This window comes from Geotrypetes seraphini, chromosome 5 (genome assembly GCF_902459505.1).
Source record: "Geotrypetes seraphini chromosome 5, aGeoSer1.1, whole genome shotgun sequence".
Classification (NCBI taxonomy): domain Eukaryota; kingdom Metazoa; phylum Chordata; class Amphibia; order Gymnophiona; family Dermophiidae; genus Geotrypetes; species Geotrypetes seraphini.
In genome coordinates this window covers 70,720,385-70,743,458 of record NC_047088.1, presented here as the reverse complement: position 1 = coordinate 70,743,458, position 23,074 = coordinate 70,720,385, and the positions used below count along the sequence as shown (strand labels likewise).

Below are 23,074 nucleotides of genomic sequence, written 5' to 3'. Positions count from 1 at the left end.
GAGTTTATTATCCTCTAACTGCCTACCCTCAAGGTGTATTGTCTCAAAGACTTGCAGGTCACCTTTGAAATCTGTGACGAGACATTTATAGTTTAAGCAGCTTACTATACCGCCTAATCTGGAAAGGAAGGCCAAGGCGGAGTACAGGTTTACACAGAGTTAGGAATGGATTTCCCAAATTAAATATAGGACAGAACAGTCATATTAAGTACAACCAAACCGGGAAGGAGGGGGGGGGAGAAACCAGGATAGCCAACCATAGTATCATGCTACCAGAATACTACATTGACGAGTTGGGCGATTTAGATTTCTAATCACTCAAACATAAAAACTTAGAAATGGCTTGGGTATATTTGTATACAATAGTGACCATTTATGCCACCAATGATGAACAAAGTGAGTTTCTGGATAGCCTTAATTCAAGTTATATTGTATCATATGGAGGTGTCTGTTTTTAATTTTTTTTTTATTTTACAACTTTAGTTTCTTTGAAACAAAAGAAACCAAATATGGAAGTTCAAGACAAAAAAAAATTGCAGAAAAAAATATATACTAAAGGAAATTTTATCAAGCCACATTAAAGGACAACCATTTATTTAGAAAAATAGGAAATATACCATTAAAAAAATAAAATAGGATTAATGCCCAAACAATTAAGACACAGTATTACACATAAAACTCCAAAAATCAATTATTTCTCAAGAACTTTTAGAAATTGGGAGGGTTCTTTAGTGGGCAGACTTGTTGGGCCGTCGGCTCTTTTCTGCCGTCATACTCTATTTTATGTTTCTATGTAATTCCAATGAATTAAAAAAAAATTTTAACCCACCCACACATCACACAATCCTTTCTTTGGAAAATAATTTAACATTTGCAGGGAAATTTAAGAAAAATATGGCTCCTAAGGCTACCATTCTAGGTGCCCCTTCCACAAAACCACAGTAGCATTTACCGTAGCAGCATCTCACTTCTAGATTATGACTATAACATTTTCACAAAAATCATAACAAGTTATTTGCAGAAGGTGATGCCAATATTGATTCATGCAGATCAAACTGGCTTTATTACAGACCAACGGACATTTGATAACATGCGTATAGCATTTCATAAAATATGCTAGAATGGACAGTGTAACCATTAAACTATTGTCTGTAGATGTAGAAAAAGCTTTTGATAGGGTGCACTGACCATTCATGTTTCAAATCTTGTAAAACTTTGATTTGGATTTACTAGTCGATATATGCGATAGCTTCACCTTTTGTATATTAAGCTGTTGGCGTGCTTGGAAATTAATGGCTCATACAATCTTTCGAGCTTCATCATGAAACCTGTCAAGGTTGTGCATTGTCACTGCTCATATTTGCATCTCTATAGACCAGATAGCACAAATGGTCAGAACAAATCCTGACATTAATAATATACAAATAGACAGATGTCATTTTGTTGACCTTAACTCAGCCACAAGAATCCTTGACACAGATAACAAACATTGCTGCTTTTGGCCGAATCTAGGGCTTTAAGGTTAATATGAGTAAATTGGTGATCTTAAAATATTACCTAGATGGTGGCTCAATTGCAAACTTATTTCCCCTTCCAATGGGACAGAAAATTATCAGATATCTAGGAGTCAATCTGACAGATCTTTATGAGGCTAACTAACTTCCCTTCCAAATTGTGCGAGTTATTTGGTTTAGAGATATGGAAGGGATTAACTATCTTGGTTAGGGTGTATTCATGCTATCAAAAAGCACAGTTACTTACCGTAACAGGTGTTATCCAGGGACAGCAGGCATATATTCTCACATGTGGGTGACGTCATCTACGGAGCCCCAGCACGGACAGCTTTTCAAGCAAACTTGATTAAAGTTTCAAGTTTGCTATGCTGCACCACGCATGTGCATGCCTTCTTGCCCACTAGAGGGCGCATCCCCACCTCGTGGTCCTCAGTTCCATAGCCAGCAAAGAAGCCATCCCCGGGGAGGAGGGCGGGTTGTGAGAATATATGCCTGCTGTCCCTGGATAACACCTGTTACGGTAAGTAACTGTGCTTTATCCCAGGACAAGCAGGCATGATATTCTCACATGTGGGTGACCTCCAAGCCAACCAAAAAAGGGCAGGTGGGAGGATGGCAATTTAGGAAAACAAGATTTTGCAAAACTGACTGGCCAAACCGGCCGTCCCTCCTGGATAACTTATCCAGGCAGTAGTGGGAGGTGAAAGTATGAACCGAAGACCAAGTGGCAGCCTTGCAGATGTCCTCCACCGGAGTAGACCGGAGGAAAGCAACAGAAGCTGCCATCGCTCGGACCTTATGTCCCGTGACCCGACCATGCAGCTCGAGATCAGCCTGAGCGTAGCAAAAAGAAATACAAGCAGCCAACCAGTTGGACAAGGTGCGCTTGGAAACAGGACGTCCCAACCAATTAGGATCAAAGGACAAAAATAATTGAGGAACCTTCCGATGAGACTCGGTGCGTTGAAGATAAAAAGCCAACGCCCTCTTACAGTCAAGCGTGTGAAGCGCCGCCTCCCCAGGATGAGAGTGGGGCTTCGGGAAGAACACCAGAAGAACAATAGACTGATTGAGGTGGAAATCAGACACAACCTTAGGTAAAAACTTTGGATGGGTGCGAAGAACTACCTTGTCATGATGGAACACAGTAAAAGGCGGGTCCGCAACCAAAGCCTGCAACTCACTAATCCGACGCGCGGACGTGAGTGCAAGTAAAAAGATCACCTTCCAAGTGAGAAACTTAAGATGAGATTTGTCCATAGGCTCAAAAGGAGGCTTCATCAGCTGAGCCAAGACCACATTAAGATCCCAAACCACAGGAGGAGGTTTCAGAGGAGGATTAACATTCACTAGACCCCTCATGAAACGAATCACCAGAGGATGAAGAGAGAGAGATCGACCCTCGAGATGCCGATGGAAAGCAGCAATAGCACTAAGATGCACCCAAATAGAAGTCGTCTTCAGCCCAGACTTGGACAAATGCAACAAATACTCCAGAACCGAGGACACCGGAACCGAACTCGGATCCAGATGGTGCGAAGAACACCAGGATGAAAATCTGGTCCACTTCTGGGAATAACAAAGCCGAGTCGAGACCTTGCGCGAGGCTTCCAACACCTCCATGACCGACTGAGAAACAGAAACCGAAGTCAAGGGGAAAGGAACCAAGCCGTCTGAAGATTGGGATGCAACAGCGAACCCCGACTCTGAGACAGCAGAGAGGGAAAAACAGGCAGAAGTAGAGGCTCCCTGACACTGAGTTGAAGGAGCAGGGAGAACCAGTGCTGACGAGGCCAACGAGGCGCAATGAGAATCATAGTGGCTCTGGACGACTTGAGATGAACCAACGTCCTCAAGATCAGAGGGAAAGGAGGAAACGCATAAAGGAACCTCCCTCCACAGTCGAGAAGAAAGGCATCGGCCTCGAGACAGTCCGGGGAGTACATCCGAGAACAATAGAGGGGCAGTTTGTGAGTCTCCGGGGAGGCAAACAGATCCACCTGAAGAGTCCCCCAGCGGTCGAAGACCTCTTGCAGAACTCGGGAGTTTAGCGACCACTCGTGCGGCTGGAGAAGACGACTGAGTTTGTCGGCCAGACAATTCTCCTCTCCCTGAATGTAAACCGCCCGCAGGAAGATGTTCTGGGAGACCACCCATTCCCAAAGGCGCAGGGCTTCCCGGCACAGGGACCAAGAGCCCGTCCCCCCTTGCTTGTTTACATAATACATTGCCACTTGGTTGTCCGTCCGTACGAGGACTACCTGATCGCGCAGCAGGTGGCAGAACGCTCGAGCTGCCAGAAAAATGGCACGAAGCTCCAACACATTGATGTGACAAAGACGGTCCTCCGCTGACCATAGACCTTGAGTCCGCAGACCGTTGAGATGAGCCCCCCATGCGTACTCCGAAGAGTCCATGGTCAGGACCTTGCGATGCGGAGGGACGAGAAAGAGCAAACCCCCGGAAAGATTGGAAGAGTTGGTCCACCAACGGAACGAGCGTCTCAAGGAAGGAGTCACTGTAACAGGAAAGGAGAGCGGGTCCCGATCCTGATGCCATTGGGAGGCCAAGGTCCACTGAGGGAGTCTCAGGTGCAATCGGGCGAACGGTGTGACATGAACCGTCGACGCCATGTGGCCAAGTAGAATCATCAGACGGTGCGCTGAGACGGAGCGCTGCAGCGAAATCTGACGGCATAGTCGAAGCAGAGCCTCCAGCCTCGGAAGGGGGAGGAACGCACGAAGGCGAACCGTGTCCAGCACGGCCCCGATAAACTGAAGGGATTGAGCAGGGCACAGCTGCGATTTGGGAAAGTTCACCTCGAACCCCAGACATTGAAGGAAGATGATAGTCTGTCGGGTCGCTGAGATAACCCCCTCCCTGGATGACGCCTTGATCAGCCAATCGTCCAGGTAGGGGAAGACCTGCAGCCCTTGAGATCTTAGGGCAGCCGCGACTACCACCATACACTTCGTGAAGACTCGAGGAGACGACGCCAGCCCGAAAGGGAGGACCCGATACTGAAGGTGCAACTCTCCCACCTGGAACCGTAAGAACTTGCGGAAGGTAGGATGCACCGGAACATGAGTATACGCTTCCTTCAAGTCTAGGGAGCACATCCAGTCCCCTTCCTCCAACAGAGGGTAGAAAACCGGAAGCGACAACATACGGAACTTCTCCCGGACCAGGAACTTGTTGAGCTTCCGGAGGTCCAAAATGGGGCGTAAGTCCCCGGTCTTCTTTGGGACCAAAAAGTAACGGGAGTAGAACCCCCGCCCCCGTTGGTTTGGGGGGACCGGCTCCACCGCCCGAAGGCTCAACAAGGCCCTGGCTTCCGAGAGTAGAAGAGGAAGCTGGGCTCGATTGCAAGGAGATGCCCCTGGCGGTTGTTCCGGTGGCATGGCTGAGAAGTTCAGCGAGTAACCCTCGGAGATGATATGGAGCACCCAAGCGTCTGACGTGATCATAGCCCAGGCCGAATGAAAGGCCCACAGCCGGCCCCCGATGGGCAGGGGGTCCGGCGAGAGTGCGGAGGGGGCCCGCCCCCATCCGCGCATCACGTCAAAAAGACGGCACCGGCTTAGACGCCCCTTGCGTCTGAGGTTTCGGCTGGGCCCCTCTGCCCTTCTGCGGGGGTCGCAGGGCGGAGGCCTCGAGAATGCTGGTGTAGACTTTTGAAGGTATCGCTGCGGTGGAGGTCTAAATGGCTTCTGTGGCGGTACCCGTGGCTTAGGACGGACCAAGGAGGCGATGGAGCGCTCATGTTCGGACAGGCGTTTGGTCGCCGCCTCCAAGGACTCATCGAACAATTCCAATCCAACACATGGCAGATTGGCTAGGCGCTCCTGCAAGTTCGGGTCCATATCAACCGTTCGGAGCCATGCGAGACAGCGCATCGCTACTGCAAAGGCGGAGACTCTGGAGGCCAACTCAAATGCGTCGTAAACAGCATGAAACAGGTATAGACGCAGCTGTGACAAGTTGGCCATAAATTTACCAAAGTCCCCCTTATGGGAATCCGGCATGACCCCATGATAACGGGGTAATGCCTTCACCATCTGCCTCAGATAAGATGAAAAAGTGGAAGCATAATTAAGGACCCTGGCCGCCATCATGGAATTGGAGTAGAGGCGGCGACCAAACTTGTCCAGGGTCCACCCTTCCCGCCCGGGAGGGACTGCAGCCGAGATCCTAGAAGGCTGGGACTTCTTTAATGCCGACTCCACCAGCAACGACTGGTGAGACAGTTGTGCTTTCTCGAAGCCCTTGCATGGGATGGTACGGTACTTCGACTCCATTTTTGATGGAACCGCTGCGACTGTATGAGGGGAGTCCAAGTTCCTCAAGAAGGTCTGATGGAGGACCTTATTGAGAGGCAGACGAGGAGTCTCCCTCGGGGGAGAGGGTAAATCCTGCTCCTCCAAAAACTCCTTGGTGTATTGAGAACCAGACACCAGATCACGGTCCAAGGCCCTCCCCATATCAAGCACAAATCTCGAAAAGGAGGAGGGCTTGGAAGGCAGGGAGGGAGACCGAGAGGCCCGCGTCGCCAAAAAGGAAGGGGAAGCCTCACGGGAATACCGAGGTTCCCTACCAGTACCAGACCCCGAACCCCACGACGACGCCCCGAGCGACCTCGAGGGGGTCGGGGACCGCCTATGCCCCGAGGAACCCCTTTGGGAAGTTCCCCGGGAACGAGGTACCGAGGCCTGCCCCTTCCGTTTCGGCGAGGAGTCTCTCGATAACCCTGCCTCGGAGGAACGGAAAAGCCTCGGATTATCGAGGCGGAGCTCCGAGACACACAGCGTCTCAGCCCCGGTCGGCGAGGAGCGACCGCGTCTCCGAGGAGAACCCCTAGAACGCTTGGGCTTCCTCGGCCGGCGCTTCGCCCGAGGCCGACCCGAGGGCGAGGAGCCCTGGGAGGACCTCGACGAGGAAGAAGTGGAAGAGATCCTCCGAACTCGCTGCACCCTGTCCCAAGGCCGCACATTCCGCTCCGGCTAGTCGACCGAGGTCGAGGGCAAGGTCGGGGTCGAGGCCGGAGCCACCACGGGGGCCGAAGTCGAGGGCACCGAGACCGAGGCTGCCGAAGCCGGGGCACTCGAGGCCGAAGCCGGCTGCAGATGCGCGAAGGCCCGGAGCAAGTCCTGAAAAACAGGAACCCCCATCATGGCCGGTAGATCCGGGGCCGGCGGATGCTCCCTCGAGGGCGACCTCGGTCTCGAGTATTCCCGCGGGGCACCCAACTTCGACGCTCGGGGCGGGGCCGAGGACGACCCACCCGCCCCCATCGAAGATCCCGAGGATGGCTTCTTCGAGGCTGAAACTGAAGAAGAAAGTGAGGACTTACCCCCCGTCGACTTCGAAATCGAGGACGCAGGCTTCGACGAAGCAGGATGTCGCGGCGAGGTCGAGGTCGTCGAGGCCGAGGTTAAGGCCGGGGCCGAAGCCGAGGCCGACGTCGAGACCTGCCCCGCCGTGGGGTCCACGGCAAAGAGCTCCGCCATTCTGGCCCGACGGCGGCGGAGAGCTCTTGGCTGAAAAGTCGAGCACCAAGGACAGGAGTCGGTGGGGTGCTTGGGACCCAGGCAAAGTAAGCACCACCGGTGGGGATCGGTGATTGAAAGTAGCCGATCGCACCGGGTGCACTTTTTAAAGCCCGTCAAAGGATGGGACATGAAATCGAAAAACGGCCGGGAATGAAACGAGGTCCCGCGGCCACCGGGAGCCCCCGGAGCCGACGAAAAAGGTTTTTTGTTTTGTTTTGTTTTCGACGATTACCGAACACACAAACGAATAAAAAAAGAAAGCAAGCACAGCGACCGAGAAAAATGACTCAGACGCGGTGTCAGAAGGCAAACACTAAAGAGCAAAAATTCCACAGGGCTTCTGGCTCCGCGGAAAAAACTGAACTGAGGACCACGAGGTGGGGATGCGCCCTCTAGTGGACAAGAAGGCATGCACATGCGTGGTGCAGCATAGCAAACTTGAAACTTTAATCAAGTTTGCTTGAAAAGCTGTCCGCGCTGGGGCTCCGTAGATGACGTCACCCACATGTGAGAATATCATGCCTGCTTGTCCTGGGATAAATGCCGATTCAACCTAAATTACTATACTTACTCATGGCTTTGCCTATCCTTATTGCAAAACATGTTTTAAGTACCTCAAAAGGAAAATTTTTTATACATATGGAACACATGTCCACCTAGGGTACATAAGGATGTTTTATGCCAACTGAATATTGCTGGTGGAACGAGAGTACCTAATTTTGAACTTTACTATAAAATCAGCACAATTGCAAATTATAGCGAATTAACTGAAGTCACTGGAAAAATCTGATTAAGAATTGAGCAATTTTGGACAGGTAACACCATTATGGACTATTCCTTGGCTCTCAAAGCAGGAAATTCAGATTATATTAAAGAATACTGAAAGTTATTGGGCTTTCCTTTGTTTACATGGCAAACTAATGTTTTACATCTGGATATGTACCTAGCAAGACAGTCTCTACCTATGTTCACTGAGCAAGCCAAGGACTAAGATATTTGGAACAAATATGGGAATATGGAGAACTTATTACACCTTTTACAAAATTACAAGAAGAGTATAGTATTGCACAAAGGGGATGACTTCTGTATTGACAAATCAAGGATTACATTTGCCATAAGGCCAAAGATGATTCGACTTGAGATAACGAACTTCGAACATGCGCTAGGTGGTAGAGATAGAAAAGGTTACTGAAAATTTCATGACTACATAAAGCTCTTTTGACACAAAAGTATCCGATAAAGACATACGGTATACTGATAAATGGGAGTCCAACTTGAGAACCGCCCATACAATAGAAAGGAGTGGGAAAGGGACCGAAATCTCTCTTGAAAATATCTATAGTAAGTAACTTGGTTGAAAATAGTTACAAGATTTTGTACAGATTGTACTCTACGTAGTAACATAGTAGCTGACAGCAGATAAAGACCCGAATGGTCCATCCAGTCTGCCCAACCTGATTCAATTTAAATTTTTTTTTCTTCTTCGAGCTATTTCTGGGCAAGAATCCAAAACTCTGCCCGGTACTGTGCTTAGGTTCCATCTACTGAAGTCTCCATCAAAGCTCACTCCAGTCCATCTAAAACCAGTGGTCTCAAACCCATGGCCCAAGGGCCACATGCGGCCCGCCAGGTACTATTTTGAGGCCCTCAGTATGTTTATCATAATCACAAAAGTAAAATAAAACAGTTTCTTGATCACATGTCTCTTTAGCTATAAATGACAATATTATTATTAAGACTTAGCCAAAAGGAAAGATTTATTAAGTATAAAGAGTTTTACCCCATGGAAAATTGTCATTTCTTTAATAAGACATTAACTATTTTTTCTGAGGCCCTCCAAGTACCTACAAAACCAAAATGTGGCCCTGCAAAGGGTTTGAGTTTGAGATCACTGATCTAAACCATCAAAGACCTCCCCGACCCATCCTCAACCAAACAGCCATATACAGACACAGACCGTGCAAGTCTGCCCAGTACTGAACTTAGTTCTTCAATATTTACTTTTATTTTCTGATTCTAGATCCTCTGTGTTCATCCCACACTTTTTTGAACTCTGTCACCGTTTTCCTTTCCACCACCTCCCTCGGGCGCGCATCCACCACCCTTCTCCGTAAAGAAGACTTTCCTCACATTGCTCTCAAGTCTACCACCCCTCAACCTCAAATTATGCCCTCTGGTTTTACCATTTTCCTTTCTCTGCAAAAGATTTTGTTCTATGTTAATACCTTTTAAGTATTTGAACATCTGAATCATATCTCCCCGTCCCTCCTTTCCTCTAGGGCAGGGGTAGGCAATTCCGATCCTCAAGAGCTGGAGGCAGGTCAGGTTTTCGGGATATCCACAATAAATACGCATGAGATAGATTTGCATCTCAAGGAGACAGTGCATGCAAATCCATCTCATACATATTCATGGTAGAGATCCTGAAAACCAAAATTGCCTACCCCTGTTCTAGGGTACACATATTCCAGGCTTCCAGTCTCTCCTCATACATCTTTTGGTACAAACCTCCTATCATTTTCGTCACCCTCCTCTGGACCGCTTCAAAACTCTTATGTCCTTGACCAAATATGGTCTCCAAAACTGAACACAATACTCCAAGTGTGGCCCCACCAACAATTTCTTTCTTCTACTGGTTACGCCTCTCTTTATACAGCCCAGCATCCTTCTGGCAACAGCCACCGCCTTGTCAAACTGTTTTTTCACCTTTAGCTCTTCGGACACTATCATCCCAAGGTCCCTCTCCCCATCTGTGCATATCAGCCTCTCACCTCCCAACACATACAGCTCCTTCCGATTATTAATCCCCAAAGGCATTAATCTGCATTTCTTTGCATTGTATTTTAGTTGCCAGATATTAGACCATTCCTCTAACTTTTGTAGATCCTTTTCCATATTTTCCACTCCCTCCTCGGTGTCTACTCTGTTACAAATCTTGGTGTCATTCGCAAAAAGGCAAACCTTTCCTTCTAACCTTTCAGCAATGTCACTCACAAACATATTGAACAGGAACAGCCCCAGCACCGAACACTGAGGGACTCCACTACTACTTTTCCTTCCTCCGAGCGACTTCCATTAACCACCACCCTATGGAATCTGTCCGACAACAAGTTTCTAATCCAGTTCACCACTTTGGGTCCTAACTTCAGCCTTTCAAGTTTGTTCAAGAGCTTCCTATGAGGAACAATGTCAAAGGCTTTGCTGAAATCTAAGTAAATTACATCTAGCATATGTCCTTGATCCAGTTCTTTGGTCATTCAATCAAAAAATTCAATCAGGTTCGTTTGGCACGATTTACCTTTAGTAAAGCCATGTTGCCTCGGATCCTGCAACCCATTAGATCGGGGGTGTCAAACTCAATCACATAAGGGGCTGAAATCTAACACATAGGGTAAGTCGTGGGCCAAATTTTTTATTAAGATACTTAGGGATCCTTTTATTAAGGTACGCTAACTGATTTAGTGCACGCTAAATCCACACCTTAATAAAAGGACCCCTTAGTCTTAGTAGAAGTATAGGGTTACAACCTCTCCAACCCATCGCTGGCTCTGTGATGTAAACAAAATAAATAAAGACTTACTCTCTTTTCCCAACTACCCTCCTATCCAGTATCTCTATCCCCCCACCCCCCACACACCATCCCTTGTGTCCAACTTCTCTCTCTTTCTGTTCCTTCACTCCCTAAATCCTATTTTCTACCATCTCTCTCTCTCCTCTGTTTTAGCCACACTAACAACTTGATTTCCAAACACAATGCATCTGAATAGTGAAAAACTTTTGCTATTAGGTTAAAAAAATTTCTAGTGTGTTTCCACTGTGCTGCTTTGTTGCTTCATTTTTTTTTTGCTCAGGAGCTCTATTCCTAGAAGAGAAAGTTTAACAGATGCTCAGTCATTTTGCCCTCATTGTCTGTGCCTTCTGCTGTTTCTCTGCCAATGCTGCTCGCTGAGAAACAGCTTGGCAAAAAGCTCCAATTAATTTAAATATATTGCCCATCCCTCATAGGTTTTGAAAAAAGTCAAGTTCTTACCTTCTGCTAATTTTGGCAGCCTGCAGAGAGGATCGCCATAGCTGTAGCGATCCCTGCAGGCTGCCATCGTCCTGAGCACCATGTTCCCTCTGACACGATCCTGCCCCTCCTCTGACGTCAGGGGCAGGATCGCAGCAGAGGGAATGTGGTGCTCAGGACAACGGCAGCCTGCAAGGATCAATACAGCTACGGCGATCCTCTCTGCAGGCTGCCAAAATTATTGGAAGGTAAGAGCGGGAGAAACTGCAGCACTACCTGAATCGCACTCTGTCTGCCAGCGGGCCAACTTAAGTTAAATTTTTTAATTGTCTGGCGGGCCAAATTATACTACACCGCGGGCAAGAGTTTGACATATCTGCATTAGATTCTAGGAAGTTCACTATCCTTTCTTTCAGCAACACTTCCATTATTTTTCCAACAACCGAAGTGAGGCTTACTGGCCTGTAGTTTCCTGCTTCTTCTCTGCAACCACTTTTGTGAATAGGGACCACATCCGCTCTTCTCCAATCTCCAGGAACCATTCTCGTCTCCAGAGAACAAGTCTTTAATAGGACCCACCAGAACCTCTCTGAGCTCCCTCAGGATCCTGGGATGGATCCTGTCTGGTCCCATCACTTTGTCCACCTTCAGTTTTTCAAGTTGTTCATAAACACTTTCCTCAGTGAACGACGCAGAATTTACTCCATTTTCTTGTGTAACTTTTCCAGACAATCTCGGTCCTTCTCCAGGATTTTCTTCCGTGAACACAGAAGAAAAGTATTTATTTAGTACATTTGCTTTTTCCTCATCACTCTCCACATATCGGTTCATAGCATCTTTTAGTTTCACAATTCCATTTTTCATCTTCCTCCTTTCACTAATATAGCTGAAAAAAATTGCATCTCCCATTTTCAATTTTTTAACCATTTGCTTTTGCTGGACATCTCTCTCTCTTGGCTTCTTTCAGTTTCACCCGGTTGACTGCTAAAAGAACTATAAATATGGTACTACCGTGTTTCCCCAAAAATAAGGCATTGTCTTATATTCGTTTGGGGCCCAAAAAAGGCACTAGGTCTTATTTTTGGGGTATGCACATGATCATCTCTCCCTTCCTCTCCTTTACCTTAATTCTTCCTCTTTCCTTTCTCTCCCCCCCCATCCCCCTGTGCAGCAGAAGTTTGCCCAGCTTCTATCCTTCCCTCCCATCCCTCGGGCAACATAACCCTTGCCCAGCTTCTATCCTTCTCTCTCTTCCATCCCCTTGTACAGCAGAACCCTTGAGCACCCCCTCCAACCGCGCAGCCGAACCCCTGCTGACCCTCCATCCTTCACTAGCCATAGACTGCGAGCGAGCCCTACCTTCAACCGAAGCAGCGTCGGGCCAGCCACAGTCTAATAAGGCTGCTTGGCCTTGTCTGTCGGGGATTTCACTCTACCGCGTTACTGATGACATCATCAGTAACGCAGCAGAGTGAAATCCACAATGGACAAGGCCAAGCAGCCTATTTAGAGTGCTGCTGGCCCGACTGCTTCGGTTAAATGTAGGGCTCGCTCGCGATCAGCGGGGAGGGAAGGATGGAGGGTCAGCAGGGGTTTGGCTGCATGGTGGAGGGGCGGTGACGGGGGGCGGGGCCATGTTGAAGAGTTGGCAGCGAATCCCGGGACTAGGGCTTATTTTTGGGGTAGGGCTTATGTTAAGACCTACCCCGAAAATGATGCTATGTCTTATTTTTGGGGAAACCGTAGTAAATGCTGGAGAGAGTATGGTACAAATGGGGACATGCATCATATCTGGTAGACATGCAGTTCTTTAATTGGCAACATCTATTCCAAAAGAGTAGATTTTTGTCTTTCATATTTTAAACCTAGGAGCATAAAACCAGAGCTGCTTAAGCTGGCGACAAGTTTGTTTCTTTCAAGTGAGTTAAGTAACCTTGGTGGCACCTTGGAAACAGGAAATAATACCTACTACAGACATGGTATTGTTTAAATTGGATTATGTTTATCAGACGACTAAACTCATAGCTTTATGACATGGACACGAGAGTAAGTTTCAAAAGATATGGGATGTGTATGAAACTTGGACTACTCATAATAAAGGACATAGTGCTAAATAATAATAGGTTGAAAGACTGATAGGTATTTGGTGGTTTTAGCAGCTATGGTTGGATTAATAATACAAGCATTTCTGGGGAGGGGAGGGAGGGGGGGAACATTATGGGATTAGGAAATAATCAGAGATGACTCATGACTGCTGTATAAAAGTTCTTGTTGTGTACATTGTTTTCTTAAGTTGCATAACCACAAACTTTGTACAAAAGGATTTTTTTTTTTTTTTTTAATGGCTTGAGCGTCACCCTGCCAACCTCTCAAAAGCCTGGTAGAAAAATCTTCACTGCTATTTTAGTTCTTAAAAAGATAATTCATGGAGGGAAGGGAGAATCTCTTCTATCATTCATGTACTGCGAGAATATGGACAAATAACGCCAAATCGGGGACCATCAGTAGAACCCTAGGGTATATAGCACAGATGCTTAAGCATCTATCATGCAGTTAGCCCACTATGTACATACCCTCTGGAGGGAGAACCACTCAATGGGGATACTTAAACTCACTGAATTTGTTATGTTTGTTGGAGATACTTCATATACTGCTTTTAATAATAGGACAAATCAGTTTACAAAATTACAGAATAAAAAGAGATTATGTACTTACCCTGGTAAGCTCTTTTCCAGTTGATAGGCAAGAAATTCTAGACAGATGGGTAATGTCCCCATAGCCGCATATCCATCTGCGGAAGGAATCCACTCTGTATGTTTCCTTTTGCCTCTGTTGTAGGTCACTGGGCTCCTTAGCTTCACCTGCAGTTAGTACCCAAGCATTGAGAGCAAATAAACGTAAAGTAGAGGCACCTGAAGCAAACAGACTCAGAAAAACCTGCTCTGCTCAAGAAGTAAAATCAAACAGTAATGTTAACCACCACCAAAGGCTTCAAAGGAGCTCAGAAACTAGTCCCATATAAAACTGAAACACATACAGTGTTCCCCCATGAATTTGCGGTCCAAGGTTCGTGGTCCCAGTCATTCGCGGTATTTTCCGACCATGAAGGGGCAGGAGAGGGCACCTGGAGTGGCAGGAGAGGGGAGCTGGAGCGCCGGCAAGTGAAGGAAATCACTGGCAGTATGTTCCGACCACCTCTTCCTGTACTAAAGTCGGGCCTCATCAATCAGGAGCTGTGTAATATAATCCAACCCAGCCAAAAGAAGCTGATGAGGAAGATTCACAGCCTCGCTCTCCAGTGTACGCAGTGGAGAGAGACCGGCACTTGCAACAAAGGACATCGCCAAAGCATCTTTAATGCCTAAAGCAGCTACATCAAAGAGTCTCCGGAGGGCCACATCCACACGGTGGTCCTGCATATCTTTTAGCACCACACCACTTTCACTGGGTAGAGATGTGCATTTAGTCACCTGCACAACCAAAGAATCCACCCTGGGCTGACCCAAAAGTTGTTGACACTCCTGTGCCAGAAAATACAAGCGTAACATGGCTCTGGCTATGTTAAGAGCACCTTCTGGAGAGTCATACTGCTGCTAGACTAGAACGCTCATATCAGGGTGCCAGGGAAAGGTAGTAGACTGTGGGCGCACACCACAAAGCCAGGAAGAAGTAGACAGAGCCAACTGAGTGGCTAAATTGAACTCCAGCAAAGATTCAGAAATAAGATCTGGCAAAGCCGCAGACTTAAATAAATGCAGAACTGTGGGATCATCTTCAGGTTCCAAAACCCCAGAGGAATCCACAGATCCAGCACAGTCTCTATCTCCCATCCCAGGAAGAGCTGCGCCTGTAAATAAGGGGTCAGCAAGCTGGTCATCCGCATCAGGATCAGGCAGCACAAGAATAGTGGCAGGTTGAGCCAAGGACGTATCCCAAGAAACAACACCACCGAGAGAGACGCCTCAGAGGCAGGGGGGAGAACGCTGGCTTTGAAACTCATTCCACAAAAATTCTATAAACTCTGAGAAAGTGTTCATCTCCTGGGGCATAGTCACTCTTAGATGACTTAACTTTGTATTTCTTAGGCTGCAGAAGGTCCGCAGCCAGGCACATAACACTAGCAGCCGTGCCAAGCCCCGAAAGTAAAGAAGGTCACCCCACCAGGCTAGCCAAATGTTTAGTCACCTGCTTCAGCAGGAGAGAGGCTAACCCTGATACTGCCGCCTCCCCTGGCTACACCATATGGCGCAAGGACGCTCTGAACGCCCTACATTTGCATAATCCTGGCATGAATCCACAGGAGAGCCCAAGGACTCTATCCCAACAAGTTTTGAGGCAAAAATTGCAGTTTTGGAGAAGCATGGAGGTTTAGAAAAAAAGATTGCTAAAAATCCAAAATGGCTGCTGTCAAGAAATTCGCAACAAAATTGCAATAATTTTTACACTTACCAAAGGCAAAAAAAAAATATGGTTTTAGGATTTTTCAGATGGGGGAACCCAGGGAAACATGCAGAAACTCTGAAAACCCCTCTTTTCAAACCTCCCCCGATTCACCTCACAGGCTGTAACTGCCTGTATACTCACTGTGACCTGTTTGTGGATCTGTGCTGCAGTCTGCCTTAGCTCTCTAACAGCAGCCGAATGAAAGAATCACTGCCTTATGCTGAGAATGCCTCTGCAAAGCTGATCTACGGGCTGCCAGTCATACCCTAAGCCTGACTGCACCTCCACCTCTGCTGACCGAAGGATGCAAACCGGAGGCGAGAAGACACCACCGAGTATCCTAAGGATGCCCAACGGCCTGCGTTTGACCCTTGCTTAACAGATGGTGAGACCACTTCAGGGACAGTCCTGAGCTCCAAAGAAAAATATGCAAACTGGCGAACAGGTACCCACTGGGATTGGCCTCTCAGCTACAGACCGAAGTCTGTGTGTTCTCAAAGCAGGCAGAGCTGAAAAAAATTCCGAGCACCAGAAACCCCGAGAAAGGGATGAAAAATACACCAAATAAAACAGGGGTAGGGAACTCCAGTCCTCGAGAGCCGTATTCCAGTTGGGTTTTCAGGATTTCCCCGATGAATATGTATTGAAAGCAGTGCATGCAAATAGATCTCATGCATATTCATCGGGGAAATCCTGAAAACCTGACTGGAATTCGGCTCTCGAGGACCAGAGTTCCCTACCCCTGAAATAAAATAATAAAATGTGGATAGCAGAACAAACACTCCTGCAGGCGCATGTGCAGAAGGGAAGAACTGCAGGTGGAGCTAAAGAGCAAAAAGCAAAATCCGGGGTGCAGATGGCATGTGACTATGGGAACACTACCCATCTGTCTAGAATGTCTCACCTATTACCCTGAAAAATAAGAGCATGGAAAGAAATGCCAAATTAAAATAAGGGCCATTCTTAAAGATAAAAAAAGAAAATAGGGGTAAAGGAAAGATAGGAAATGGCTTCCTAGGGCAGCAACTGGAGAGCTTTAACACATATGGCCAAAGGACAATTAAAAACAAATGGGTCTTCAATAACACCCTAAGGGCCCCCCTTTTACAAAGCTGTGGTAGCGATTCTCCCATGGCAAATACGCCAAAGCCCATAGGAACTACCGCAGCTTTGTAAAAGGGACCCTAAATCTGGAAAAGGAATGTTCAGAACAAAAGTCCAGAGGAAAGGCTATTCCACAAACATGGTGCAGGAAAGCAGCAGAATGTCTTGTGGATTCCCAATGAGTAGGGATGAAGGACCATCTGACAGGATTTGAGGGAATGCTATTGTCTGCTAGGAATATAAGGAATATTTCTTTTTATACCACATATATCCAAAGGGAATGCTAAGTGGTTTATATTAAAAACAGGGACCAGGTACTTTAAGTGCTTTCCCTATCTATCTGTCCTGGCAGGCTCACAATCTAATCATGGTGACAGTGCATGATAACAAGATGGGTAGGGGCTCCTAGGTAGTAGACTGTGTGGCTAGACAGAGAACCTTTAAATTTGATCCTCACGGTGAGTGGAAGTCAATGCAATTATAAAAAATAAGGGCGTTAATATAATTAAAATGGTTGGCATTGCAAATGAGGCATGATGCGGTGTTTCGTAAAGTTTGAATTTGTTTATATGTCTTCAAACCAACAACAACAAAAAACCCCCACCTGCTGCCGCACTCTCTCATACTCAAAAGTTGCAGTAGCCATTTTTTGAAGGCAGTCGCAAGTGGCCTTTCTTCCTGCTCCCATTGGCCCACTAGGGATACAGGTAGGACTGGGGGGGAAGGGGATGCTTACAGGCATGGGATGGAGAGGAGGAAGGAGGTGGGCCATTTTGGAGGGGCTCAGGAGGAGGGCAGGGGATTATAAAATTTAAAAAAAAAAAAAAGTTATGTTGGTTCTGGATGGAATATTAGCTGAGACCTACATAAAGAGAAATTTCATCACTTGATAAATTTAAAAGTAGCTTGAAGGCCTTTCTTTTTAAAGACGCATTTGGAGTATAATAGTCCTTTTAAGGACTGTAATGAACTTGGCTCCTTACTTTTCTTATTCATTTTAATCTTTTCTACAAAGTGCTAGATTATTTACTTTTTGTTCCCTCCCTTTTGTTTTGATCCTTCTCCCTCTCTTTTTCATTACACAAATGTATTTCTACCCTTTGTCATTTTGTTTCGGTAAGATAATGTTCGTCTATGTGTTTGACTGTCTGTTTTAATAATTATAATTTGTTTTTAATGTATGCCTTTCTACTCTTTGTTTTTATATATTATGAAAAACCGCTTTGAATTTTGATAAGGCGGTATATCAAATTTTTAAATAAACCTGAAACCTGATAAACTCTGGCAGCCAGTGCAGCACCATTTAACCCTAGATATTCAAGTGCAGGGGCCCCGCACACAGCCCAGAACCGAATATCTGAGGTTAAATTTAGCCAGCCAGTCATGGTTAATGTTTTTTATTATTTACACACCGACTGTCATCAGCTAATATCTACCCCAAGATTAATAAGGAGAAATGCTAAAAGGAGCATGTCATGGTATGATGATTTCACCGTGAAGATGGAATTAAGTCTAGTGAGCAAGGTTTTTTTTGTATTAAATCGATGTCAAAGCTCTGAATGAGGCACACAAAATGAGGAGCCACAAAGTTACCCTTAAGAAGGATCTTACAAGAGGAAAAACTCTCTCCGAATTACTGTTTGTAGGACTATATATAAAATAGCATGGTAAGGAGAACCTGCGAGGATGTAATCTTTAAAAAATATTGGACCAGTACCTCGGGTAACACTAGAAGTACCTCAGGTGGAAATGCCCGTTAGAAAAAAAAATGTTCTTTAGCAGGGTTCAGAGATGTCCTAAGTTAGAGAAACAGGGTTTGTTTTTTTTAACCTCTCTTAAATGAAAATTATAAAGATACCGAAGCTCTCTACAGTTTCCCCACCTCAGATTTAGGGCTCCTTTTACTAAGGTGCGCTAGTGTTTTTAGCGCACGCACAAAATTACCGCACGGTACACTTCTAGAATAACGCCAGCTCAATGCTGGCGTTAAGGTCTAGCGTGCGCGCTATTCCTAACGCACCTTAGTAAAAGAAGCCCTTAGTCTTTATCCACATACCATATAGCCTTAGAAGTTTATTTCTTTAACATATGAAGGCCCCTGTGATACAAAGGCTAGTACCAAATGATTATTGGTTATCTCAAGACCTGAAAGCACATATTGCAGCCAAAGTAAAGAGCAATTCTGAAGAGTTATACCGACAGTTGCAATTAAAGTTTCCAGGAGGAAAAAAAAAAATAAGTTAAAGCAGTAAAACAAGTATAGGAAGACCTTTTTCTTGCATCAGTAAAAGAAAGAAGAGCAATTGTACAACTGAGGGGAAAAGAAGAATAGGTAGAGGATGACAAAGAAAGAGCTGAAATACTTGAATGCTGAACAGAAGTTCTTTAGAAGAGACTGAACACACACCACTACTGGTAACTAGCATGATTATAAATACACTAGAAATACAGAATCACTCCATTTACAGCAGAGATCGCCTCCACAATCTAGAAAAGCTGAAAGTGATTAAAGTAATGGAAAACATCATGAGATTTTAAAAAGAACAGTTCTATTCAATCACTCTGACGACAGGAATGTTTCCAGAAAACCGAAGAGTGTGAATACGGTACAGCAAACTAACTAACCTACTGAAGAGGCCCTAAAATCTCAGTTTATATTCAAGTATATATAGTATTTACTTTGGCATGACATACAGGTTTTCCTTAGGGTCAGGAGAAATAGACCAAGATTTAGGAATGGATGTGTAGTAGATCTTGACCCAATTTTCAGAAACTATTCATGTTACAAATGGAATGCCTCTAGGATTAGTCAGATCTTTTTAACAAGGGGTGTTTGATTGCCTCTTAACATATGACATCAAATTCCATAATAGGATAGACACTCTTGATGGCATGGATGTTGAGAAGGGACTTAGTAAAGCTTGAAGAATTGGTTAGCAATTTCTGGAAAGGATTTAATGCTAAAAAAAAAATAATAATAATAATAATGCAGGTCACTCATTTGGGCTGTAGGAGCCCAAGGGAACAGTACCATATAGGAGGATGGAGTACTTCTGTACACAAAAGAGTAGACCTGGAGTGATCATATGACAATCTTATGTTGTCCAAACAGGAAGAAAAAGTGATGACCAAAGCCAGAAGGATGCTGCTTGGGTGCATAGGGATAGGAATGGCTAGCAAGAAGGAGGAGGTAATAGTGCCTCTGTATAAGTCCCCTGTTATGCCCCCTCCCCCCATTTATGTGTAAAATTTGAAAACGGCACCTTCAAAAATGGAGTTGGTCCAGAGGGTGACTTCTAAAATAGACATTGGTCTCCATCATAAAGTATATAGGGACAAAGATCTCAATATGTATACCCTGGAAGAAAGGGGAGATATGATCGAGACATTAAATTTCTCTGTGGCGTAACCACACAGGAGGCAAGTCTTTCAACTGAAAGGAAACAAGATGAAGTTAAAAGGGGAACAGACTCAGGAAAAGGTGGTGTATATGTGGAACAATGTTCTTGTGGAGGTGGTGGGCACGAAGACTGTATCTGAATTAAAGAAAACATGAACAAGCACGCGAGATCTCTTATAAAGAGACTAGTCTTTAAGCCCGTTACATTAACGGGTGCTAGAGATGTCTGTCTGTCTGGGGTTTTTTCTTTGTCTCTCTCTCTCCTTGGACGCTGTCTGTCTGTCATTCGTTCTGTCTGTGTCTCTCCCTGGCCCCCTGCCTACCTATATTTCTCTGTTGCGCCATGCCTGCCTGTATTTCTGTGGCCCCCTTCTGTGTCCCCCCTTCCCAGAGCAAAGCATGATTGTTTTGTGCCCCCCAGCACACCCCTCCTCCCCAGCAGCCCCCTTTCCCTCTCCCCTTGTTGTGCCATGCCTGCGTGCTCCGTGGCCCCCTTCTGTTCCCCCCTGATGATTGCTGTCTGCCCCCAGCATACCCCTCCCCCCAAAGCAGCCCCCTTTCCCTCTCCCCTGGACCCCTGTTCTACCATGCCTGCGTGCTCCGTGGCCCCCTTCCCCCAAAGCAGCCCCCTTTCCCTCTCCCCTGGTCTCCTGTTCTACCATGCCTGTGTGCTCTGTGGCCCCCTTCCCCCCAAAGCAGCCCCCTTTCCCTCCCATTCTTACCCTCCCTCCATGCCTCCAAATGGAGCTGGTCCTCTCGGCGCAGATCGTCGTGCAGCAGGCCCGACGTCCTGCCCCAGTACTGCCCGCCTTCGGGAAGGTGGAGAGCGGCCTGCAAGGTTCGCTACAGCCGCTGGGGAACCTCAGCAGGCCGCTTTGAAGAGGAGCGGCAGCGGGAGGGAGGAGTCGCTGGCACACGCGCATCCAGCTAGCGCAGGCACCGTGAGGACTGCCACAGAAGCACACCTCACGGCACCAGGAATCACGCAGTTTCAACAGCGCATGCGCGCTTAGAGTTTTATATATAGAGATAGATATGATGGATGATGATGGATTGAAAGTTACAGCAGATAAAGGCCATACGGTCTATGTTTCTCTTCATAAAAGGGAAACAGAAGAGGTTGGGAACTACAGACCAGTTGGACTCAGTAGTGGGTAAACCAGGTTACTACTAAAGGAAAGTACCATGAATCATCATGTTCCGAGATCAAAGATAAAAATTAGCTCATTATTCAAAGCATTTATGCTCCTAACTTTGAGAGTTATGCTCATAAGCTGGCCTCGAAAATTTACTAAGGTTAAGCGTATGTTTTTATTCAAAATTTCACTAAGCAACATTTTAAAAAAACACAATAAGTTAAGAGCTTAGCACTGATTTTCCGTACCAAGTTCATATATCTAAGCAAATAAATGGCAGGCCTAAAAACTTATAAAGCATAACTTTTAGGCTCCTAAAAATTGATTTTCAGCTGAGAAGAATACATTTTTAGCCTAAGTTAGGGGTATGCAGTCTGGCCACTGCGGATATTCCCTGCCCATCTGTAGAAGCCGCTGCCACCTGGGATCCCTGTCTGTTCCCCTGCTGAAGTCGCTGCCGGGGATCCCTCCCTCCCTGCATACACTGCCCCCCCCCCCGCGAAGCCAACCCAGTTACTTGATAGAGCCGCACTAGCTCCCTCCACCCCCAGCGAACTCCATGCAGAGACGCAACTCACACGCTGCACTAAGTAGCTCACCCGGAAACCTCCTCCGACATCAAGAGCCGACATCAGAGGGAAGGCTTGTGGGCCAGCCACGTACAGGTGTGAATCACTGCTCATGCCGTCCCTGCATGGAGTTTGCAGGGAGAGGAAGAATCGAGTGCAGCTCCAACAAGGAACTGGGTAGGCTTCGGGGGAGGGGGTGCGAGCGGGCAGGCAGGGAGGGATCCCCTTCAGCAGGGGCGAGCAGGGATCCCTGGCGTACAACTTAAATTTGGGACAAAGGCTGGAAGGCAGGGAGAGGTCATTTTTCAAAGATCGAAAACAGGAAGTGTGTGCGCGGGGAAATATTTCCCAGAATAGAATAATGACTATGGGGGTACAACAGGGCTCTACATTGTCTGCCATTTTGTTCAATTTATATCTGACTCCGCTTTGTAAATTGATGAAGCATCACGGGATATCCTATAAGATATACACAGATGATATTCAGGGGGGGTGTTTCCCTATAGAGAGTACGTTATTGCAAGCAGAAGTGAGAATGAATTAAATTCTTGAGTCAATTAGGGATTGGATGACTAATAAAAAAATTGATGTTGAATGTAGTTAAGACTAAAGTCATGTTAATGTCAAGAGAACAGGTTGATAAAATGTTCCTTTGGCAATTAATGTGTTGAATAGCCAGGTGAAAATTGCTGAAAGTGCGACTTATTTAGGTGTTCTTTTGGATTCTCAGCTTTTGGTTACATGTACAGAGTGTAATCAAAAAAAATTATTTTAAACTACAGCTGTTAAGTCAGCTTAGATCATATTTGTAAAGGTATGACTTTAAGAAAGTTGTTCAGACTGTAGTTTTTGCTGGGCTGGATTATTGTAATCTTGTGTTTTGGGGACTCCAAGTAACATGTCTACATGCTTTACAGGCGGCTCAGAATTCCATAATACAGATGTTGTGTGGAGCTGATAAGTGTGAACATATCACCAGACACTATATTGCAATGCATTGCTTGAAAATGGAATTTCAAGTAAAATACAAGCTTCTCTTGATGGTATATTTGAGTGTTAATCATATGGCACCTAGGTATTTGTGTGACTGTTTAGCACTTTATACTCCCGGAAGACAACTGAGATCTGAAGTACATTTGATTGACAACTGAGATACCACGTTTACTGTTCGAGCTTTGGAGGAGCTTACATTATGAGAGTACAAGGAAAAATATATTTTCCTATGCAGCTCCCATGGAGTGGAACCAGTTGCCTGTGAATCTACAACATCTGAAAAACTTGCAGGAATTTAAGAAAATTTGTAAAGAAACATTTGTTTTGTACTATGAAATATGGTACTCAATGATACTG

The 23,074-nt window shown here is 46.0% G+C and overlaps 1 protein-coding gene across 8 annotated transcripts in view; it reads right to left on the bottom strand.

Moving 5' to 3' along the window:
• ZDHHC9 (zinc finger DHHC-type palmitoyltransferase 9) overlaps positions 1–23,074 on the bottom strand; it is a 93,302-nt gene that overhangs the window by 55,508 nt on the left and 14,720 nt on the right. For 3 of the 8 annotated variants that reach the window (XM_033944539.1, XM_033944537.1, XM_033944538.1), the window contains exon 2: positions 13,788–13,933. The exons of the other annotated variants lie outside the window; for them this stretch is intronic. The gene's annotated coding sequence lies outside the window, so the exon portion shown is untranslated. The remainder of the gene's footprint in view (positions 1–13,787; positions 13,934–23,074) is intronic. 8 annotated transcript variants of the gene reach the window in all.